Raw genomic sequence first — 24,900 nt, forward strand, 5'->3', positions numbered from 1 at the left:
ACCATCATGTTATCAGCAAATCCTTTTCACCTTACACCATTGGTTGTGAAATTGTGCTGTCTGTCTTCCTGCTAGAACATGTAAAATGGGCTGATTTAGCAATATTCCATCACTGTGGACGTCAGTGAAAATGCAGAGGAAATATTTTTATATTGTTGATATTTTTGTTTATTACATTTTTAAACATTAAATTTTAAATATTAAAAATATTTTTATTTTGTTCATTTGTTGGTCAAGTTGGTGTCTGTGAACAGTGCAGCATTTTGTTCTCCCTCGTTCATGTAATGGCAGGCTTGGAAAGTAATAGTTGCATGGTATGAAAAGATGGCACCCAGTTTAATTTCTCACTCAAGTCAAGTCAAGAGAGTTTATTGTCATGTGCTCCAGATAGGACAATGACATTCATGCTTGCTGCAGCACAACAGAATATTTTAGGCATAAATACAGATCAGATTAGTGTGACCATATACCATAGAATATATATATACACACACATAAAAACACAAATAAAGTGCAATAGGCTGTTATAGTTCATAGTTTGTTTGAAGTTGTGTTTAATAGTCTGGCTGTGGGGAAGAAGCTGTTTCTAAACCTGGATGTTGCAGATTTCAGGCTCCTGTACCTTCTACCTGATGGCAGCGGAGAGATGAGTGTGTGGCCAGGATGGTGTGGGTCCTTGATGATGCAGGCAGCCTTTTTGAGGCAGCGCCTGCGATAGATCCCCTCGATGGTAGGGAGGTCAGAGCCGATGATGGACTGTGCAGTGTTTACAACTTTTTGCAGCCTTTTCCGCTCCTGGCCGCTCAGGTTGCTGTACCAAGCCACGATGCAACCGGTCAGCATGCTCTCTACTGTAAAAGTTCAAGTCCTCCTTGACATTCCGACTCTTCAAAACTTCAAATTCCTGGACATGCATTTCTCTGAAGATCTGTCCTGGACCCAGCACATTGATGCAATCATAAAGAACCTATATTATGTATAAACATAAAGGCACAGATGAGTTAGATTGTCTCATTCTTAAGTAGAATCATTAAGTTAATGGAATGATGCCTCCAATTCAAATGTGAATTAGATAATAGACAATAGGTGGAGGAGTAGGCCATTCGGCCCTTCGAGCCAGCACCGCCATTCACTGTGATAAAAACCTAGAAACATAGAAAATAGATGCTGGAGGAGGCCATTCGGCCCTTCGAGCCAGCACCGCCATTCATTGTGATCATGGCTGATCGTTCCCTATCAATAACCCATGCCTGCCTTCTCCCCATATCGTTTGACTACACTAGCCCCTAGAGCTCTATCTAACTCTCTCTTAAATCCATCCAGTGACTTGGCCTCCACTGCCCTCTGTGGCAGGGAATTCCATAAATTCACAACTCTTTGGGTGAAAAAGTTTTTTCTCACCTCTTGGCTGTGGATGATCATGGCTGATCATCCACAATCAGTACCCCGTTCCTGCCTTCTCTCCATATCCCTGGACTCTGCAATCTTTAAGAGCTCTATCTAACTCTCTCTTGAAAGCATCCAGATAATTGGCCTCCACTGCCTTCTGAGACAGAGAATTCCACAGATTCACAACTGTCTGGGTGAAAAGGTTTTTCCTCATCTCAGTCCTAAATAGTCTACCCCTTATTCTTAAACTGTGGTCCCTGGTTCGGGACTCCCCCAACATCGGGTACATGTTTCCTGCATCTAGCGTGTCCAATCCCTTAATAATCTTATATGTTTCAATGAGATGCCCTCTCATCCTTCTAAAATTCAGTGTATACAATCCCAGTCCTTCCATTCTTTCAACATATGACAGTGTCGCCATCCCGGGAATTAACCTCGTGAACCTACGCTGCACTATCTCAATAGCAAGAATGTCCTTCCTCAAATTTGGAGAACAAAACTGCACACAATAGTCCAGGTGTGGTCTCACTAGGGCCCTGTACAACTGCAGAAGGACCTCTTTGCTCCTATACTCAACTCCTGTTGTTATGAAGGTCAACATGCCATTAGCTTTCTTCACTGCCTGCTGTACTTTGCATGCTTGCTTTCAGTGACTGATGAACAAGGACATCCAGATCTCGTTGTACTTCCCTTTTTCCTAATTTGACACCATTCAGATAACAATCTGCCTTCCTGTTATTGCCACCAAAGTAGATAACCTCACATTTATCCACATTAAACTGCATCTGCCATGCATCTGCCCACTCACCCAACCTGTCCAAGTCACTCTGCATCCTCATAGCATCCTCCTCACAGTTCACACTGCCACCCAACTGTGTGTCATCTGCAAATTTGCTAAGTTACTTTTAATCCCTTCATCTAAATCATTAATGTATATTGTAAATAGCTGCGGTCCCAGCACCGAGCCTTGCAGTACCCCACTAGTCACTGCCTGCCATTCTGAAAGGGACCCGTTAATCCCTACTCTTTGTTTCCTGTCTGCCAACCAATTTTCTATCCATGTCAGCACTCTACCCCCAATGCCATATGCTCTAATTTTGCCCACTAATTTCCTATGTGGGACCTTAAAAAAAGGCTTTCTGAAAGTCTAAATGCACTACATCCACTGGCTCTCCCTTGTCCATTTTCCGAGTTACATCCTCAAAAAATTCCAGAAGATTAGTTAAGCATGATTTCCCCTTCGTAAATCCATGCTGACTCCGACCGATCCTGTTACTGCTATCCAAATGTTTCGCTATTTCATCTTTTGTAATTGACTCCAGCATCTTCCCCACCACCGACGTCAGGCTAACTGGTCTATAATTCACTCTCCCTCCTTTCCTAAAAAGTGTGATAACATTAGCTACCCTCCAATCCACAGGAACTGATAATTAATCTATAGAACATTTGAAAATTATCACCAATGCATCCACGATTTCTAGAGCAACTTCCTTAAGTACCCTGGGATGCAGACCATCAGGTCCTGGGGATTTATCAGCCTTCAGTCCAATCAGTCTACCAAACACCATTTCCTGCCTAATGTGAATTTCCTTCAGTTCCTCCGTCACCCTAGGTCCTCTGGCCACTGGTACATATGGGAGATTGTTTGTGTTTTGCTTAGTGGAGACAGATCCAAAGTACCTTTTCAACTCGTCTGCCATTTCCTTGTTCCCCATAATAAATTCACCTGTTTCTATCTTCAAGGGACCCACATTTGTCTTAACTAATTTTTTCCACTTCACATATCTAAAGAAGCTTTTACTATCCTCCTTTATATTCTTGGCTAGCTTAGCTTCGTACCTAATCTTTTCTCCCCGTATTGCCTTTTTAGTTATCTTCTGTTGCTCTTTAAAAGTTTCCCAATCCTCTGGCTTCCTGCTCATCTTTGCTATGTTATACCTCTTCTCTTTTATTTTAATACTGTCCTTGACTTCCCTTGTCAGCTACAGTCGCCTCTTACTCCCCTTAGAATCTTTCTTCCTCTTTGGAATGAACTGATCCTGCACCTTCTGTATTATTCCCAGAAATACCTGCCATTGTTGTTCCTCTGTCATCCCTGCTAGGGTCACTTTCCAGTCAACTTTGGCCAGCTCCCCCCTCATGCCTCCATCTTCCCCTTTGCTCAACTATAATACTGACACTGCTGATTTTCCCTTCACCCTCTCAAACTTGAGTTCCCTTATGAAATCTGGTTCATTACACAACACTAAATCCAGAATTGACTTCTCAGTTGCCAATTTCTAACTGAGCCTCAAGCTCATCCACTTGATGCGCAAAGTATCCAAAGTTTTGTATACTTTGCGCATTAATATACAATACTTTAACTTCAGTATTCACCTCTCTTCTCATACCGGTCACTATTGACCCTTACCTTACTCTCTTATCCCTTCTCGAAATTCTGAAATCTTTTATAACTTTTCCTGTACTCACTTCCCCTTTAACCATCTTTCTAATTCCAATTTGTCAATCCCTCCCCCCCACTATTTAGTTTAAACCCACACATGTAGCACTAGCAATCCTACCTGCCAGAATGTCGGTCCCCCTCCAGTTAACGTGTAACCCATCCCTCTTGTACAGGTCACCCCTACCCCAGAAGAGATCGCAGTGGTCTATAAAGCTAAATTCTTGCTCCCTGCACCACATGCAGCTACACATTCAGATCCCCTTTCTCCCTGTTCCCTGCCCTCACCAGCATGAGGTACAGGAAGCAATCCACAGATAACAACCCAAGAGGTCTGCTTTTCAGTTGTTTTCCTAACTCTCTAAACTCACGTTGTAGAACCTCCTTCCTCTTCTTCCTGACGCCATTTGTGTCCACGTGCACAACCACTGCCGGCTGTTCACCTTCCCTCTCGAGGATGTTTTGAAGTCAGTCCGTGACGTGTGGAGGACTGCATCCCTACAAAAACCTTCCGAGTGTTTCCCAATCAGAAACCTTGGATGAACTTTGAGATCCGCACTCTTCTAAAGTCCAGACACAGGGCATTCATGTCCGATGATACAGTGGCCTACATGAAGTCCAGATACGACCTTGGTAAGGCCATCAAAAAGGCCAAAAGGGACTTCTGCTCCAAACTGGAGGATGAGACAGATGTTCGGCAGCTGTGGCGGGGCCTGAATGCAATCACCTCCTACAAGGCGAAACCAGGAGGCAGCTCGAATGTCGGTGAAAGATCACTCCCTGACGAGCTCAATGCGTTTTACGCACGCTTTGACAGGGAGAATACTGATGTGCCTTCCCGATCCCCCATTTGCTGTGATGGCATTTCAGTCTCAGTCACAGAGGCCGACGTCAGGAAATCCTTCTGAGGGGTGAACCCCCGAAAAGCACCTGGACCTGATGGTATACCCGGTCGTGTTCTAAAAACCTGTGCGGACCAACTGGCGGGAGTTTTTACGGACATTTTCAACCTCTTACTTCTGAGGTCTGAGGTCCCCACCTGCTTTAAAAGGGCATCAATTATACCGGTGCCCAAGAAGAGTAAGGTGACGTGCCTCAATGACTATCGACCAGTGGTACTAACGCCGGTGGTGATGAAGTGCTTTGAGAGGCTGATCATGGAGCAAATCAACTCCTACCTCGACAAAAACCTGGACCCACTGCAGTTCACTTACCGCCACAACAGATCAACAGTGGATGCGATCTCGCTGGCCCTCCACTCCGCACTGGACCACTTGAACAACAAAAACTCATGTCAGGCTGTTATTCATTGATTACAGCTCGGCATTCAACACAATCATCCCCTCCAAACTGGTTACCAAACTCGCAGAACTGGGTCTCTGCGCATCCCTCTGCAACTGGATCCTCGACTTCCTCATCCACAGACCACAGTCTGTTCGTATTGGTGGAAATGTATCAGCCTCGATAACAATCAGTACGGGAGCACCTCAAGGCTGCATGCTCAGCCCCCTGCTGTACTCACTCTATACCCATGACTGCGTAGCCAACCACAGTGCGAACTCCATCATCAAGTTCGCTGACGACACCACTGTTGTGGGACGTATCACTGATGGGGATGAGTCAGAGTACAGAAGAGAGATCGAGCAACTGTCCATATGGTGCCAGCGCAATAACCTGGCCCTCAACACCAGCAAAACCAAGGAACTGATTGTGGACTTTGGAAGGAGTAGGAGGGGGACCCACAGCCCCATTTATATCAATGGGTCGATGGTTGAAAGGGTCAAGAACTTCAAATTCCTGGGCGTGCACATCTCTGAAGATCTTTCCTGGTCCGAGAACACTAACTCAATTATCAAAAAAGCTCATCAGCGCCTCTACTTCCTGAGAAGATTACGTAGAGTCGGTTTGTCAAGGAAAACTCTCTCTAACTTCTACAGGTGCACAGTAGAGAGCAGGCTGACCGGTTGCATCGTGGCTTGGTTCGGCAATTTGAGTGCCCTGGAGAGGAAAAGATTACAAAAAGTAGTAAACACTGCCCAGTCCATCATCGGCTCTGACCTTCCTTCCATCGAGGGGATTTATCGCAGTCGCTGCCTCAAAAAGGTTGGCAGTATCATCAAAGACTAGGTTAAGTAAGCTGGGACTCTACTCTTTGGAGTTTAGAAGAATGAGAGGCGATCTCATTGAAACGTATAAGATCGTGAGGGGCCTTGATCGGGTGGATGCACCGAGGATGTTCCCAATGATCGGGGAGGCTAGAACTAGGGGACATAGTTGCAGAGTGAGGGGGGGCTCTTTTAAAACTGAGATGAGGAAGAACTTCTTCACCCAGAGGGTGGTTAGTTTGTGGAATTCACTGCCCCAGGGAGCAGTGGAAGCAGAAACGTTAAATATATTTAAGTCAAAAATAGATGTTTTTTTAGCTGCCAAGGGGATAAGGGGCTACGGGGAGAGGGCAGGGATATGGACCTAGGTATGGTTAGTATAGTAAGACCTGAGTGATCTCCTGGACAAGTGTCGATCGCCTGGATTGGGGTCGGAGAGGAATTTCCCGGATTTTTTTCCCGAATTGGACCTGGGTTTTAATCCGGTTTTTTGCCTCCCCCAGGAGATCACGCGGTTCTTGGGGTGGAGAGGGGTGATAGCGGTATAAAGGGGAGGGTAGTGTCTTGTGTTCTGTGTCTTGTGTCTACTGTTTGTGGGTAAGTGTGTCTGTTTAGTGTTCAGCCATGAGTGAATGGCGGTGCGGGCTCGACGGACCTGGTGGTCTACTCTCGCACCTACTTTCTATGATTCTATGATTCTATGATTCATCCTGGCCACACACTCATCTCCCTGCTACCTTCAGGTAGAAGGTACAGGAGCCTGAAGACTGCAACAACCAGGTTCAGGAATAGCTACTTCCCCACAGCCATCAGGCTATTAAACCTGGCTCGGACAAAACTCTGATTATTAATAACCACTTTCTGCTATTTGCACTTTATCAGTTTATTTATTCATGTGTGTATATATTTATATCATGGTATATGGACACATTTATCTGTTTTGTAGTAAATGACTACTATTTTCTGTGTGCTTAAGCAAAGCAAGAATTTCATTGTCCTATACAGGGACACATGACAATAAACTCACTTGAACTTGAACATCTTGAACCCTGGCACCATTGAGGCAACAGGCCATCCTCGAGTCTCGCCTGCCGCCACAGAATCTCCTGTCCGCACCTCGGACAATGGAGTCACCCACCACTTTGACTCTGCCCGACGTCGGTCTCGCCAGTCGAGTCTCATCGCTAGGATTGGAAGCGTCATCTGTCCCGACAGCTCCCAAGAGGGTGTACCTGTTTTCAGCAAAAAACAACAACTTTCCTTACAATTCCAAGAAACAACTCTGTGCACACCCTGGCTAAAACAACATTCAGTGACATGGAAGATAGTAGGAAATGGGTGTTTGGCAAGATAACAAACTTTTAAAGCTATCAAGTGTGATAAACTCTCTTAATGTAGCGGCAGATTTTTCAAATCTTTCAGGAAATTAACTCCCTAGCCACTAATTGGGTGAGACGGGATAAGGGGAATATCTTCGGTACGCATGCAAGCTGCCTCAGAGACCTTCAGAGCTTCTCCTTTCATAAAGCTTCAGCACACAGTCTTTTAATGACTATTTTCTTTATTGTAAATATAAAACAGTAAGATACATCCAAGGTTTGTCTGCCTTTCCCAGACACGCTGGAGAAAACAGCTTCTTAGTTCTGTAACAGAATTCTTTTAATTAAAACTGTGATTTTAATTCAAAAGGCAATAATCGATTCGTACTCACATATCCAGTGATACGTCTTCAGATACGTTCCGATGCTGTTGATAGACCTCAAGGCTCTTCCTGGCCGAGATCTTCTTCAGTTCCACGATTGGAACCAATCTTCTATGGCTGCGCCTCTCCGAGGTCTTAGCCCTGCCGTCTTCAATTAAATCTTCTGTCCCTCTCTCTGGGACTGGTATTTCTTCTTCAGTTCCACGATTGGAACCAATCTTCTTTGGCTGTGCCTCTCCGAGGTCTTAGCCTTCGTCCTGCTCTGGCTGCGTCTCTCCGAGGTCTTAGCCTTCGCACTTCGATCTTCTGTCCCTATCTCAGGGACTGGTATTTACCCCCGTCGGAGGTTCGCTTCTACTTATCCCCTGTCCCACTCTCTGGGACTGGCAATTACCCCCCTGCCGGAGGTATCGTCCGGCACTCCACATTTACTCCTCTTTCTCACAGTCACCCACCTACGCTCTTTCTGTATCCTTGGCTTGACAACCCCACTGTAGGTCCTGTGCAGGAAACTCTTGTTTTCCCGGATGGCCCTGAGGTCACCCAATGATGCTCCAGTTCCCCAACACGTTCATTCAGGAGATGCACCTGGACACAATTTCTGCAGGTGTAATTTCCAAAGGCTTTAGCGGTGTCCCTGACTTCCCACACCCTGCATGAAATGCACAGTACCGACTTTTCAGAATTGCAGGCAGTGACTAGTGGGGTACAGCAAGGCTCGGTGCTGGGACCGCAGCTATTTACAATATACATCAATGATTTAGAATAAAGGGATTCAAAGTAATATTAGCAATTCTTAAGAAAACTTTTCATCTTTGCAGGATCGGCTGTTGTTTTTGATGAGTATAGTGTTTGGTAGAATTGTAAGAATTTTTCATTAATATCTTTAGGCAATGTAAGCAGATCTCCTTTTTCTGATCTAATGTTGTGTATTGTACGGTCATTCTCTAATTTGCGGAGTTGACGTGAAAGCAGCTTGTGTGGTTTATCACCAAATTCAAAATTCTTTTGCTTAGTATAATGAAATACCCTAATAATTTTTGCAGAGAGAATTTAATTTAAATTTTAATGCAGCTATCTTATTGTGTTTTGCATTGGTTGGGTCAGTCGTGTTTTCTAAGTCTAACTGTTTTATCTGTTTTTGTAATTACAATTGTTCAGTCTTATTTTTCTTGTTTTGAAAAGCTTGGTATAAGATAATGCAGCCTCTAACATAGGCTTTAAAAGTTTCCCACAGCAAAGCTGGAGGGATACTGGGGGTGTCGTTTGTCTCAATAAATGTTTTCACCTGTTGCTTTATTTGAAGTCACAACAACTTGCCTCAGCTAGTATTTGTGGGTTGAATCTCCAAAACAAATGTTTATTATACATTCCTTCCAATATTACTGAAAAAGTTAGAGGACAATGGTCCGAAATAATAATGTTGTGATATTTTGGGTTATAGATAAAAGGGATAAGTTTTGCATCTACCAGGAAATAGTCAATTCGTGTATACATTTTATGAACACCTGAATAAAAAGAGTATTCCAGACAGATTGGCAATCCTCCATACATCAGTTATGTTTGTATTATTTATATACGTGTTTAAACGTTCACTCGATTTTGATTTTGAGGTACTTTTACTTTGACGTGAAGATTTATCCAAGTATTGATCTAATACACAATTTAAATCTCCTCCAATTATCAAATTCTGCTGACCTGAGTCTGAAATTATATTAAATATTTTATTAAAAAATTGGGGATTATCGAAATTAGGAGCATAAATATTCACCATAGTCAATGGAGTTGAATATAATTCCCCGGATGTTATAATGTACCTGCCTTCCTTATCAGCTATAGTGGATTTGTGTGAGAATGGTATACCTTTACGAATTAGAATTGCTGTTCCTCGTGCTATGGAAGAAAATGTAGATTTATATATTTGACCAATCCAGCTACCCTTCAGCCTGTTGTGAGCTCCATTTTTAAGATGTGCCTCCTGAAGGAATATTATGTCAGTATTAATAGATTTTAAGTGGGCTAATATTTTGCCCCTTTTAATTGGCTCTAATTAACGCCCCTAACATTCCAACTACAAAATGTAATTCCTCCTATTTTCCTAGCTATATCATCTTGCATTTTAAAGCTTACATGGTCTCTTTTGAGTTAAATGGTCCAACACATTATTTGAAATATTTCCTTTAATTACTGGGTGGGTGAGATATCCCCCAGAGATATCTCCAAGAAAAATGTGCATTAATAAAGATAGATAAGATATTTAGTTAAGAAAATAGAAAGTGAAAAAGAAAAACAACGGAAATTGCAGCATATAGAAATGCTGCTGGTGAATACCACCCAACGGTGGTTGGATTAGTGAAAACTTCCGTAAGATGGATAATATTAAGTAATTCCGCTCCTTAAGGAGTTAATAAAAACTAAACAGAACAAACCTTAAAAATGTTTAACAGTATTTAAATCCATCAGGGAATCAACATTCCCACGAAATTAAGTAGTTGAATATTGAGAAGTTTGACTAATATGCACTTATTACTTAACTTTCTATTGATACTGTTTTGACGTATTAACCGACTGTCAGTGAATTAATAACAACTTATTGATTACATACGCTATTTCACACACTCATTTTCTCCCTCTCTCTCTCCCTCTCTCTCTCTCTCCCTCTCCCTCTCTCAAGCTCTCCGAAACTTTCCAAAACATTCTCTAAACTTTCAAAGACTTTCCAAAACTTCTCAAAACTTTCCAACACTTTCCCAACCTGTCGCACACATTTGTTCTCTCTCTCCCACTCCCTCTCTCTCGTTCTCTCTCTCTCTGCTTCTCTACCCCTCCCCCTCTCTCCCCCTCTCTCGCTCTCCCCCTCTCTCTCCTCCTCTCCCTCTCTCCCTTTACCCTTTTTTCCATCCCTCCCTCTCTCCCTCTTCCCTTCCCACTCTCCCAAAACTTTCCACAACTTTCTCAAACTTTCTCCCACATACATTCTCTCTCACTCCTTCTCCATCCCTCCCACCCTCCCTCTCTCCCTCTCTCCTTCTCTCCCTCTCTCCCTCTCTCCCTCTCTCCCTCTCTCCCTCTCTCCCTCTCTTCCTCTCTTCCTCTCTTCCTCTCTTCCTCTCTCCCTCTCTCCCTCTCTCCCTATCTCCCTCTCTCCCTCTCTCTCTCTCTCTATCTCTCAAGTTCACTGTTTTGACATGTTAACCGACTCTAAGTCAGTAGATTTATAACAACATATTCATTATAAACACAGTATAAACACAATATAACCCTCTTGAGTATCAACACGATATAAACTCAGTTACTTATCCCTTGACGGATCCCATAATATCTTGGGCAAACTTGAATGCTTTATCAGGATCGGTAAAAAAGGTTTCAGTCCCTTTATAAGTAACTCGCAATTTGGCAGGATATAACAGGCCAAATCGAAGGTCTGGTAAGTCCCTCAGAATAGCTCTTGATTTGGAGAAGAGTGCTCCTTTCTCGACGACTTCGGCAGGAAAGTCTCTGAAGATTCGTATGTTTTCACCTTGAAAATCTAGGTTTCTGTTGTTGGCAACTTTCAGCAGAATGTCCTCTAGAACATGGCAGTGATGTACCCTCAAAATCAAATGTCTTGGTGGAGCTGTGCTGTCTGACCGGGCTCTCAGAGCTCTGTGAGCCCGGTCAAGTCAAGGTTTTTCATCCAAAGAGAGTACAACTTGAAGTAGTTGAGCCGTAAAATCTCGAAGATTTTTACCACGTTCTTTGCCTTCTTTCACTCCAACAATCCTTAGGTTCTGACGTTTAGAGCGCCCTTCCAAATCAAGACATTTTTCTGTTACTTTAGCTGGTAACCCGGAAATACGCTCCACCTCAGCCGCCAGCCTGTGTGTTGTCTCGACATTTGAAGCCGCAGTAGTTTCCAATTCCCGAATAGCCTCGCTGTGTTTTTGTGAAGTAGCAAGAATAGGTTCCAACTTACGGCTGAGATCGGTTTCAAGCCTGTGGATTTCCCCTTTCAAATCGGAATTCACCTCCATTATGCGGGCATCAATCTTATCAATCTTGCCACAGATTTCTACCTTCACATCCGAGATTTCTACCTTCATATGAAAGTTCCTGACACAGTATTGAACGGATGTCCTCCAAACCTGGAGGTTGCCTTGCTGCTTCCTCTTGGGGGTGTGACATAATCGAGGTCGAGGCTTCTTCGGGGCCTTCAATAACTTCTAGTTGATGTTTCCTTCGTGGTTTTGGCGAGCGTCTACCGGGCATTTTAAAAGTACCGGAGTCGCGTTCTGAGGACGTCACTTAAGCAACTGCTGAATGTCTGCCAGTGACTATTTTTAAATCTGTCTGGTTTGGATTTTCAGTGGTTTTTCGGCGTTTTAGCGGTACGGAGGTGAATGGTACGTGCCCTAAGCCACCATAGTGCCACCGGAAGTGTAACTCACAAATTTCGATCAAGTGTAGCCTCCTTGCCTCAGACTCCTCGCCTCAGACTCTTGAGCCACACTTTACTCACCAAGGCACTTCACCTCAACCAGGCTGCTCCGCTACAGCTGCACTTCTTTATCTGTTACCTAATCAACAACTTTAGGGCTAACTAGACTAAGTGGAACCCATTGGGTCCCATGTTCACACGGGAGGGCTGGTCCCCCGAAGCAATATTCCACCTCTCCACGAATTCCAATATTGGTGGCCTGTGGGGGGGGGGGGGGGGGGGGGTTTATGGAGCACTGGTATGGGTGTTGTGGGCTGAAATGACTGGTCTCCAGAGGGCTAGTATGGACATTGTGGGCCAAATGGATTCTTGGGGTGGCAGCTCAGTCCCTCAAGCCTGATGTTCTGGCAGCTCGCTCACGGCTGGTGGGCTGGCAGTTGACTCATGGCTATTCCTTGAAATTCCATTTCAAGCAAGGTGCAAGGCCACCAAATTCAAATCCATTTTCCTACCATTTCAAGCAGGGTGCAAGGCCACCAAATTCAGGTGCAGTTTCCTACCACTTCAAGCAGGGTGCAAGGCCACCAAATTCAAGTGCAGTTTCTTACCACTTCAAGCAGGGTGCAAGGCCACCAAATTGAGTGCAATTTCATACCACTTCAAGCAGGATCCAAATCCACCAAACGCAAGTGCAGTTTCATACCACTTCTAGCAGGGTGCAAGGCCACCAAATTCAAGTGCAGTTTCATACCACTTTAAGCAGGGTGCAAGACCACCAAATTCAAGTGCAGTTTCATACCATTTCAAGGGGATAGTGAAGACCGCCAGCAGGATCATTGGTGCCCCACTCCCTTTCCTGTTGGAGATCTATGAGAAGCGGAGCATCAGCAGAGCCATCTCCATTATCAAGGACCCCCACCATCCATCACACCACATCTTCTCCATTCTGCCATCTGGGAAGAGATACAGGAGCATCAGATGCAAAACCAACAGGATGCTACACAGCTTCTTCCCACAGGCAATAAGACTGGTTAACGGACTGTGTCCCCTCCCCATATATCATACACCAACACATCTAACCTCGCCCATACTTTGACAGCTAGGCGCCTGTCAAAGCAAAGCTACTGTTCGGTCTGAATGTCTGATTTTATTTCAATTTTTAGGCCTATTTTTAGATATGGTAATTTAACATTTTTTAAAAGCTATATGTATTTATTCTGTTTTTATTAACCGCACTGATGGTAACTGATCGAGAAACATTTTTTTCGTTTCATCTGTGTATGTAAGTACTCAGTTAAAATGACATTAAATGAAATACTGAAATACTGAAATACTGAAGCAGGCTGCAAGGCCACCAAATTCAAATGCAGTTTCATACCATTTCATGCAGGGTGCAAGGCCACCACATTCAAATGCATTCATTCCATTTCATGCAGGGTGCAAGGCCACCACATTCAAATGCATTCATTCCATTTCAAGCAGAGTGAAACCACCAAAAAACACACACAAAGCAACACACTCACAGTTCAGTAGACAGTCAGTGTGTTCAGTTGATTTACAGCTCAGACAGAGTCGTGACCTCTCCATCCCCCATCATGCAGAGACTGAGCCACACCCACACTTCCGGGTTTTATAATCCCTCCCCCTCCCACCGGAAAAGGTGTGGCCTTCATGGCGTGATTGACAGGAGAGAGATTTTCGACATTTTTTAAACACTAATAACACTTATTTTTCATTGATGGGAAGAATCCTCCGCACCTGATGAGCGGAGGGGGACTGAGTAAGATGCCCAAAAATCACAGCTGTAAGTGGTAGTGTTTTATCTTAAATGAATATACAGTGCAAACAGGAAGTTGTCAACTTTAGACTTCCAACCATTTGCAGTGCTTTTACTTCAACCCAAACCCCCACCAACCAGTTGCAGTGCTTTTACTTCAACCCAAACCCCCACCAACCATTTGCAGTGCTTTTATTTCAACCCAAACCCCCACCAACCATTTGCAGTACTTTTACTTCAAACCAACCACATTTTCATTTTCAAACCACATTAAGGGCACTCAAGGTAAGTAAAACCACACTCACAATTTAGTAGACATGTGTTCAGTATTATTCACAGCTCAGACTGAGAAACGTGACCCGCTCACTTCCCCCATCTTGCAGACTGACTGAGGTACAACACATCCAGGTTTTATAGTCCCTCCCACCAGCAGGGGCAGCAGAGAGAATCTCAACATTTTTTAAACATTAATAATTCTTTTATTTTTCATCGATGGGAAAAATCCTCTTGTCCTGCACAGCAGAGGGGGATTCTGAGTAAGATGGCCACAAATCACAGCCGTAAGTGGCAGCGTTTTTTCTAAAATCATGAAACAGAAAAACAGGAAGTGGTCAAGATCAGACTTTTAGTAATATAGATTAGTAAATTACTCGAACCTGGGCCTTTGGCTCTCTTTTTAAATCTTCTTTCACTCTGACTCACCTACTTCAAGCCAATAGTCACTCCCGCTGCTTCTGGCTGCTGCTTCTCTCCGACTTTCACGGAAAACACTTGAACCGGGCCTTTGACGCTCTTTTTAAATCTTTTTTCCCTCTGACTCACCTACTTCCAGTCAATACTCGCTCTCTCTGCTTCTGGCACAATAATATTTTGTGTCCAGACATTTTAACAATATGTGTCATTATGAAAGGATGGTCGACATTTTTTATTTCATTTTAACTTTTTACATGTTGGAGGGGATTGGCATCAATACAAGGTTACTAAAATGATTTCGTGACTTTTTTACCCTTAATAAAGTGTTTCATTTGTACTGGCAGAACAGAGGTTACATCAGCTTGTCTGGCACTCAAATGTCCACATCTGTTTGGTTTCAAACATGCTTTTGCATGATGGTGGAAAGACAATCAGGAAATGATTAACAGATGTTTGACTTAAAAACTGTTTGGAACTTCTTTGCTTATTAAGTGGATAAGGACTCAGAAATAATTTAGTTTCACATTTTAGAATACATCACAATAATTAAAAGGGTACTTTACCGTGCGAATTAAAAGTTGGCTTCACAACAAATTGCATCTTACACTGTCAGAATAAATAGGAAAAAAAGTTGGCCTTCAGCCCCTCAGGTCTGTTCCATGAATCAGTGAAGACCGATTATTATCCAAATCTTGTCCACCTGTCTTGGCTTTATATTGATCAACCAACAAAATGGTATCAGTCTTTGGTTTAACATTATTAATTGAACTGCATTTGTGTTTTAATGGGAATTACTTTATGTATATAAAGAAGAAGTGTTTCCGAACATTATTGTCATGGCTGGCCTCCAATTTTAAGATTACTCAATGTGCCCTATCCAGTGAAGTAAGTTTCTCTCTCTCTCCACGATGATTGTTAACAAATCTTAATCAGGCCATCTGTAACTTTTCACATTCTGTAATCTCACTCCATAATCCTCTCTATATATTCTAGGAATCAATTTACTGAGACTAACATTGCATGACCATTTTTGATTTTTTTTTTTTGACCCGAGTACATATTTTCTCCCGATTACTAATGGTGTTACATTCCTCAAGGACTTCTTGCTGCAAGAACATTCTTATAGCAGGAGGTGGCTTTCTATTATTTCTCATGGAAGTTCAGCTATCTACCAAGTACTGAAGTGTTTAGTTAGGTGAGATCAAAACAATATAAGAGATATTGAAATGCTGTGTTTATTACTTAAAGCATTATATTTAAAAAAACCCCATAGTGAGCAAAAGCAAATGTTTTTGCACAAGAAGATGGCTTGAGAGATAGATAATCTACCTGGTGGAGGAGGACAAGGCTGAGGCATGTGAGACAAGTTTGTGATATGGCAAGTGTTATTTGAATGGAGGTGGATGTTGAGAAGCGCAATGCCATGAACAACCTTTATGCTACATTCTATTTTGGGATCATTTTTCTTGTCAAATTGCATAAAGCCTCTGCTACTTTAGAAAAGTAATCCTTTAACAATTTTGCAATAAGATTTTGTGAAAGAACCAGTGTTTCATTTTCTGGATCATCTCTGCCTGCTCTTGAATGTCCTCGGATGTAAGATACTCAGCCTGTGAGTTAAGACATCTCTGTCAATGCCTGCTTCACACTCAAGGGAAACAAAGGCATTCTTGACACTGGTTACATCAAGAAACAATGGGTTAATTCACTGTTTCATGGTTATAACTGCCATCAAACATTGTGTTTACTTCAGTGTATCCCAGTGCATGTATTTCTTCCATGTGGCAATATGTGATAGTGAATGATCATTTTTTTGGTTTTGCCAACCATATTACGTGATGCAGATAATACCCTTTGAATGCCAATGTGCCACAGATAAGCAGCAATATACTTGTATTGTATAATGCCAACAATATTACCCTGATGTTGGTACATACATCAATGATGAACTTTGGGTAACCTGGTGCAATAATGGCAATCAACAATGCCTTGCTTTCCAAATTTTTCTTGTTAAGGTTTTGCTCAATTGCATGTTCAAAGTATCTCTCACAGTAGGTTCAGCATACATTTGACATCATGCAAGCCTTTGTATTAGGTGTGTCACAAATTGCCGAGCTACCTTCAACAAGCCTTCAATACCACTGGGATTTTCCAAGTGATCAATGAGGCATGATTTATACTTGAAATTTATGCTTGCAATGGTCCCTAGAATTAGAGCCACAGTCTTTGAAATATTAAACAGATTTATCAGCTCAGTGTATGAGGGCACTTTCTGTTAATCTCTTCCAATTAAACACCCTCTCATTGAAATTAACCACATTTTGGGAAGTCTTATAAGCCACTTTTGCAAGTGGTGCATAAAGGGCCTGTTCCACTTGGCCGTCGTTTGCGCGCCATTTACGTGACCTCCAAAAATGTGGTCGTCGCGTTGTGACGCACGGGTAGCATGTGGGTAGCTCGGGACGGGCGCATGGAGAGGCGTGGAGTGTGGAGTTGCGCGCGGTATCATGCAGCGCTCCAGGATTTTGTGCTGCACGAAATCCTCGCACGCCACGCTGAAGCATTGGGTACGCACGCTGACGTATTAGTGTCATACGCTGGCGTCTCGACGTCTCACTTGTATCGCGTGGTGACGCATGGTTATGTCATCGTGCGTAACCATGCGTCGCCGTGCGCTGCAGGGTACTCTAATGACGTCACGCGCACCACACGGCATGATGATGCGTGATTTGCGCGCGATGTCGCGCATAACGATGAGTTGACCTATTTTACAGATGACGCGTAAATGAGGCACAAATGACGGTCAAGTGGGACAGGTCCGTAAGATTAATTGCCTTCCCTACCCTTAGTTATAAAGCACACTGCCTTAGTTACGTGATGACTTAAATAAAATAAAATTATTTGTTGTGACAAAGATTTGTTCAGTAAGTGTTCACATACTACAGGACCCTCTATTACAATTTGTTTGCTCATGAGATTCTGAAGAGGCTTCGAATCTCCATTCTCAGCTTTTTCTCAGTTAAAACTATGTAAGCTGTCTTTTTGTTGAAATTCAGCAGCCACAATTTCTTTTTACATTTAATTAATGACTACTGTATAAAATACAATATAATAATGAATTAATTTCCATTTAATAATTAATAATGATAAAATAATTAATTTCCATTTAATGAATGACTACCGTCTTTTCTAGTTTTATACTGTGGTCGATGATTGCTTTACCAATAGTCTTTATGCCTTTGGCAAACTTGGATTCATGTCAATCTATTGTCTAATTTTAATTAATGTTAAATAAAGCAATAGTTAAAGCCTTAGCAGAAATGCTTACGATACAATAAGCTTTATTCATCCCCGGAGGGAAATTGGCTTGAAGGGGTATAATAGGCAACTTTGTCACAACTTTAATACACCCAAGGTCTCCAACCTCTTTATTCTATTGCTGTACCAACCTTCTAAACAAGTCAGTCATTTGACTATCAGTCCAAGTGCTTTAATTTGAGATAACATTCTCTGACTTAGCATGGTAATAAATGGCTTCTGGAATCCAATACAAATATCATCTCATTCCACTCAGTTATTTAGACAAGATCTATCCTTGCTAATCTACATTGGCTTTTACTTATCAGCTCAAATTTGCCAAGGTGATCAGTCATTATCTTTAATTATAGACGTTAATAACTTGCCTGAAACAGATAATAAACTTTAAATTTTGAAAATGTAGCTTCGACAAGGTTAAATTTTGTTAATTGGCAAAGATAGGGGTAAATTTTGGCATTAAATATATCCGATGAACAAATTTGCTTGGGTGGATAAAAGTCCGTTTGGTTTGGGCACAAGATTTTTTTGTTAAATTATTCAAAGGATGGAAATAGATCGAGTGCATGTATCCCTCTCATGGCACTTCCCCGCACTTATATGAAACAGTTTTCAAAACAGTTATGAACTCATAGATAGGAAATAAATAGACAATAGGTGAAGGAGTAGGCCATTCGGCCCTTCGAGCCAGCACCGCCGTTCAATGTGATCATGGCTGATCATCCACAATCAGTAACCCGTTCCTGCTTCTCTCCAAATCCCTTAACTCCGCTATCCCTAAAAGCTCTATCTAACTCTCTCTTGAAAGCATTTAGAGCCAGCCTGAGGCAGAGAATTTCACACACTCACAACTCTCTGTGTGAAAACGTTTTTCCTCATCTCCGTTCTAAATTACTTACCACTTATTCTTAAACATTGGGAACATGTTTCCTGCCTCTAGCATGTCCAAACTCTTAATAATCTTATATGTTTCAATAACCTATCCTCTCATCCTTCTAAATTCCAGAGTATACAAGCCCAGCCGCTCCAATCTATCAACATATGACAGTCCCGCCATCCTGGGAATTAACCTCGTGAACCTACGCTGCACTCCTTAAATAGCACGAGTGTCCTTCCTCAAATTTGGAGACCAAAACTGCACACAATACTCCAGGTGTGGTCTCACCAGGGTCCTGCGCAACTGCAGGAGGACCTCTTTGCTCCTATACTCAACTTCTCTTGTTATGAAGGCCAACATGCCATTTGCTTTCTTCACTGCCTGCTGTACCTGCATACTTACTTTCAGTGACTGATGAACAAGGACCCCCAGATCCTTTTGTACTTCCCCTTTTCCCAACTTGACACCATTTAGATAATAATCTGCCTTCCTGTTTTTGCCATCAAAGTAGATAACCTCACATTTATCCCCATTAAACTGCATCTGCCGTGCATCTGCCCATCCACCTAACCTGTCCAAGTCACCGTGCATCCTCATAGCATCCTCCTCACAGTTCACACTGTCACCCAACTTTGTGTCATCTGCAAATTTGCTAATGTTACTTCACAAAATAAACAATCTTCATTTATTTTGTTGCCTTCACAACCTCAGACTGTCCGGTTTCCAACACAACTCATGCACACTTTAGAGACAGTACTTTAGAGAACGTAAGGTGGGCACTCCAATGTTTTCAGTGAACATTCATTATTTTGTGAATATTTAGAAGGACTGCAACTATTGATGTGGTGCAGAAGATATGTTTGGTTAAGATAATTTGGCTCTGAAGATAATTCAGCATGGAGTCTTGTGCTTACATTCACAAAGTGTTTGCAGCAGTTGCAGAAAGTAATTAGAAAAGCTAACATAACGTTGAAATTATTTCTATAAGAAGTGAGTACAAACATAGGGATACAATGCTCTTATTAAATGGGGCCTTGGTGAGACACATCTGAGTGCTCATCTCTTTATTTTAAAAAGATTACTAATGCATTGGAATTAGGCACAGGAGGTAAGACTGATTCCTGCAATGAGAGATTTGTCTTATGAGATTTGTTTGGACTGGCTTGGCTTGAATCCACTGAAATTCAGAGTGAGAGGTGACAATTAAAGCACATAACACGTTGAGAGATTTTATGAGGATGGGCATGGAAAAGACATTTCTTCTTGTGGTAAAAGCTAGAGCTGCTCATTACTGTCAGGAGGCCACGAGTCTTTGGAACTCAAACTCTCTTCTGCAAAATGCAATGGAAGTAGAGCCTCTGAGTATTCTTAAAGCAGTGGTAGTTTAGTTTAGTATAGAGATATAGTGCGGAAACAGGCCCTTCTGCCCACCGAGAACGCAGTGACCAGCGATCCCCGCACATTAACACACTAGGGACAATTTATACATACACCAAGCCAATTAATCTACATACCTGTACGTTTTTGGAGTACGGGAGGAAACCACAAGATCTCGGAGAAAACCCACGCGGTGAAGGGGAGGACGTACAAATTCCGTACAGACAGCCTCTGTAGTCGGGATCGAACCAGGGACTCCGGCACTACAAGCGCTGTAAGGCAGCAACACTACCGCTGCACCACCATGTCACCCAGGTAGATGAATTCTTGATCAGTAAGAGAGTGATTTGTTACTGCGGAACAATGGGAAAGTAGACTTCAGGTCACAAACATAATCTTATTAAATGGCAGACTAGGATTTGAAGATCAAGTGCCCTATTCCTGCTCCTAATTCATATTTAAGAGATGGTGGCTTAAGTAATTATAGATTCAAGTATTTGAGTTGTTAAAGTTCTGAAGAGCATTCAATTAAAATGACAAATTGGATGTGATTAGAGTTGGATTTAGTTTTGAAAAAGCAAATTACTTGGAAAGGCTGTCAAAGAGATATGGTTATCTATATTAATCAGAAGATGCAACGTTTTCTAAGAAGTTGAAGGCAAGAGTCCATTCTGTTCTTCAACAAGGCATTTTGCAGATTCCTATGAAAAGATGCAATGGTTGCAAGATAAATTAGGTTATTTCTGGATAGTGCTCTGTCGCATATTGGATTACCTGGAGCAAGTCCAGTCAGGCACAAAGAGCTAGAGACAGTTTTTCTCTCAAAGACTAATGATTTAGCTAAAGATTTTTGATATTTTGGTTCTTGGGATGGGGGATGCTTGGATAATGGCTGAAATCAGTCAAAGGGAATAATCCTCATTCTGCATGGTGGATCAAACATAACAGAATGGAACATTTCAGTTAAATCTTTTCTGCCAACCCAAACATAAAGATTTTTTCTCACTCTTTGTCGTGGGTTCAATAATTACTATTCTTTTATTGTTGAGCGATCATTACCACCGCTGCTTGACAAGTAGAACATGAGAACAGTTTTGACTGGTATTTCTCCCGGCCCTGTTGGACAAAAAAATGTTTGGCCCAGAAAAGAAAGTTTAAGCTGCAGACTTTATTAAAAAGAAATACGCAGCTTATAGTTTTGCAAGTGTACAATCCAAAGATCAGTTTGGAAGCCAATTCCACTCAATATTAGTTTTATCCTCGCTCACTTGTTGGAGTGGCCATTTGGCTTTATTTTGTGTGTTATAAATTATGGCATTTGCCTTTAAATTTTGCCAGCCTGTAATTATGTGGGTGGAATTTATTGCATAGTCTGTGGCGTGTTTGCTGCTGGGATTTTGCGCAGAAGCTGTTAGCTAGTTAGTTTTAGTTTTGGAGCTCAACATGGTAAGAAGGAATATCCTTCGACCATGTGGAGCTACGCTGAGACATGAGGAGTTTTCTAACATTTCAAAGCGATATGCTGGAGTTTCATGAAGATTAAGGTGTACGAGTCAAAGAAGAAGGTTGGATGAATATCTTACGGTTTCTCTTCAACAATAAAGAAACTATTAATCAAAAGAGTGTTATGAAGATTTATCTTTAGAAAAGCTCTGAAAGTCTCGTGGAGAGCTCACATGCATAAAACGACATTCTCCTAACCCCATGCTGTCTCCTAAATGGCTTAGAGGGAGCGATCTCTCGAACAATATAATAATCTGCCACTACACTTGTTACTATACAGGAGCCATTCCGCCCATCGGGATTATGCACAATCCAAACAGTGCAATCCTATTAGTTCTTGCAGAACCTGCATGCTGGGCATAGGTCATTAAATCAGCTCAGTGGATTATATTTATATCTCTTAACTCATGCTTCCATCCAGTGTAAATCATGATAATTTTGCAGCCTTGCTGAATTTGTACTTCTTTGGGAAGAGCCTCATACTATGCATGGTCTCATCCTCACATCCTCGCTCCCTCTAAGCCATTCAATAAGCACTGAAAAAGAGTAGTATGTAGTTCTACTGCATTACTTTACATCTACTGCTTCTCATGACCTCAAGATATCCAGATTCTTTCCAACATTACCTTTTCAGTATAATCATTGGGAAATCTCGCAACTATCATTTGTTTACAGCAGAGTCCTGCAAACATTGGTGAAATAAATAATTGTCTGTTTTTGTGCAATGTTTAAAAGAAGCCTGCATGTGTAAATATGCAAAAATAATTTCACTGTGCAGTTACACATGTGACAAATATAGCACCATTGGTGAAGAATCGTACAAAGAATTGGACATGGCATAATCATCAGTGGATATCCCCACACCTGACCTCCTATCCCGTCTTCTTTAAATTAATATGTATAATAAGTTCCATCCTAAAAATGTGAGCTTCGGTCAGTCGAATGCCACTTAGTAGCAAATGCCAATAGTTAAGTTAATTTTCACATTAATCTTACCAACCGGTTTCGCTACATCAAATTAGTATTTGAGGGAACTAACCATGTATAAAAAAGCAGAATCACTGTAAATAATTGGGACTCAAGGAAATTGGGGCAACTTACAGCACGTTATGATCTTGCAGTAACATTGCATGTCATCTGCAAGCACACTGAACCTGTCAGGAATGTTTGGCCAATGTAGACGTAGAGTTATGCACAGAAATCTAGATGTTTCAGTCAGTGATATCTGCTCCTTTTTTAGGTGCACTGTTTTACAGAGTGACTTTCAGTGAGCTCTTACAAAAAACACATTAGTGTAAGTACCTCTTGCGTTAAAAATAACTAAAAATGCGATGCATTTTTTCATGGTGTGAATTTTTAAAGGCATACCAAGTCATAATTTTTGTATATGTAGAGTGTAATTCCTTTTAACAAATCATTCACATTTTGTTTTATTGAACTATAATGCTATTTAAGACATTTAAGTATTAGATGCCTATTTATTTTCTGCTAATAACTGAAATTGTTTGGATTTATTTTTTATTTTTTACTTTCTGTTTGATGTCAGTAAAAATTCAGCTTAGTTTGATCAATCACTTTTCTGGGAAGCTTAAGATCCCTACAATGCTTAGAAGTTTTGCCAAAGGGAAAAGGAAAGCTTATAACGCAAAGATTGTTGGATATTTGAAGATGGGTTTCATTTGAGGCCTGTGGTGTCTATAATCACCACTGCTGATCACAATACCTTGCTCATTACATTTTGCAAGAACATAAACGTGTGAAGTCCATTATTTATGTGTTAGGGACAGGTTGTTAAAAATAGACTGCTTTGAAAGAATCTACAGTTTTAATGTGCTACGCTGATTTATTAATCTATCCAAATAGGAATGTAATAAAAGGGGTGTAAGTGCAGCGCAGGAGAAACTAGACAAAAAAATCACCTTGTTATCAAATCGTGAACTAATCAAAATCTGAGTTTGTATCCTAATGGCTGAACTAACGTGAATGTAAGAGCAACACTTCGCCATTGTTATGGAGAGATGATGAGTGCCACAGAGTTTCGGTGGATGTGGTGATGAATTATCAAAAAGCTTTGTGTACTTTGGCATTGTAAGAGCTTGTGTATAATTTTACAAATATCCACCATCATTTGCACAAAAGGTAGTATAACACCATTCTCATTTAGCCCCGGCAGGTTTGACAGAAACGCGAGGCTGATGATGTCTTAAAGTCAATGCATTACTTAGTATGAATTTATTTCCATGTTCATCTATTTTTAAACCTTGAAGAATAAAATATAGTGGTGCTTTTAGATGGCAGATAACAATAGTAAACAATGAAAAAGGTAAGTTATTGTCGAATGGTTGTTATTTGTTAATCTGAGGAGATTTTTTATTAGTTATAAACTTTTTATGAATCAGTGAAGCAAACAAAGAAAATATATTTTGTTGATTGGGACATTAACATCAAATTTATATTTTAATTTATACATGCATGTGAAGAATACTTGCATCCTGGTAAATTCTATCTCCATCTCTCCCGTAATGGGGCAACCAGATCTGCTTAACCCAAAGCTTTATGAAGCTGCAACACGACGTCCTGACTCTTATTTTTATTGCCCCAACTGATGATTGGAAGCATAACATCTCTTTACCACTCTATCTAGTGTTGCACTTTCAAGAAGATATGGACTTGGATCCCAAGATCCCTCGGGGTATCAATGCTGTTAAGGGTCTTGCCATATAGTATACATTTTCCATTACATTTACTTTCCAAAGTGCAACATCCCTCACTTGCCAAATTAAACTACATCTGCCATTTTTCCACCCATATCTGTAGCTGATCTGTATTCTGCTTTATACTTTGACACTGTCTTCAATGTCTTAAGGGCCTGTCCCACCAGCATGCGATTGCATGCGTTTAGTGTGACCAAATGTGGTCGTTTGAGGCGTATGGCCTCGCGGGTCCGGTCCCACTTCGATCGCCGGAGGCGTATGGAGTTGTGCGGGGCTGGCCCCGACATCGCGCGGGGCTCCGAAAATCTTGCACTGTCCGAAAATCCCGGACGCCAACGGCCTGTCGGCCCGCAGCCGCATTGAGGCCGTACGCAGCGCCTCGACGGGCGTACGCAGCGTTTTGACGTTGCGCGATGACGTCACCATCCGGCGTGCCGTTGCGTGATGATGTCACCGCCCGACGCCATGCGACATCCAAATTCAGTCGGCCCGCCTCCTGCCCAGCTGATTGGTGAGTATGATGTCAGGCCCAGCCCCGCACAACTCCATACGCCTCCGCGGTTCGAATTGGGACCGGCCCCGTGAGGCCGT

General features: G+C 41.9%; 1 protein-coding gene and 1 long non-coding RNA gene across 2 annotated transcripts in view; one reads left to right on the forward strand and one right to left on the reverse strand.

Moving 5' to 3' along the window:
• znf385b (zinc finger protein 385B) overlaps window positions 1–24,900 on the forward strand; it is a 263,021-nt gene that overhangs the window by 40,103 nt on the left and 198,018 nt on the right. The gene's annotated exons all lie outside the window — the stretch shown is intronic.
• LOC116975118 lies at window positions 9,196–23,867 on the reverse strand. Its single transcript, XR_004412540.1, has 3 exons — window positions 23,856–23,867; window positions 17,614–17,615; window positions 9,196–9,334 (listed from the first exon to the last, which is right to left on the reverse strand). It is a non-coding gene; the product is annotated as an uncharacterized LOC116975118 (long non-coding RNA).

Source organism: Amblyraja radiata, chromosome 7 (genome assembly GCF_010909765.2).
Source record: "Amblyraja radiata isolate CabotCenter1 chromosome 7, sAmbRad1.1.pri, whole genome shotgun sequence".
Classification (NCBI taxonomy): Eukaryota; Metazoa; Chordata; class Chondrichthyes; order Rajiformes; family Rajidae; genus Amblyraja; species Amblyraja radiata.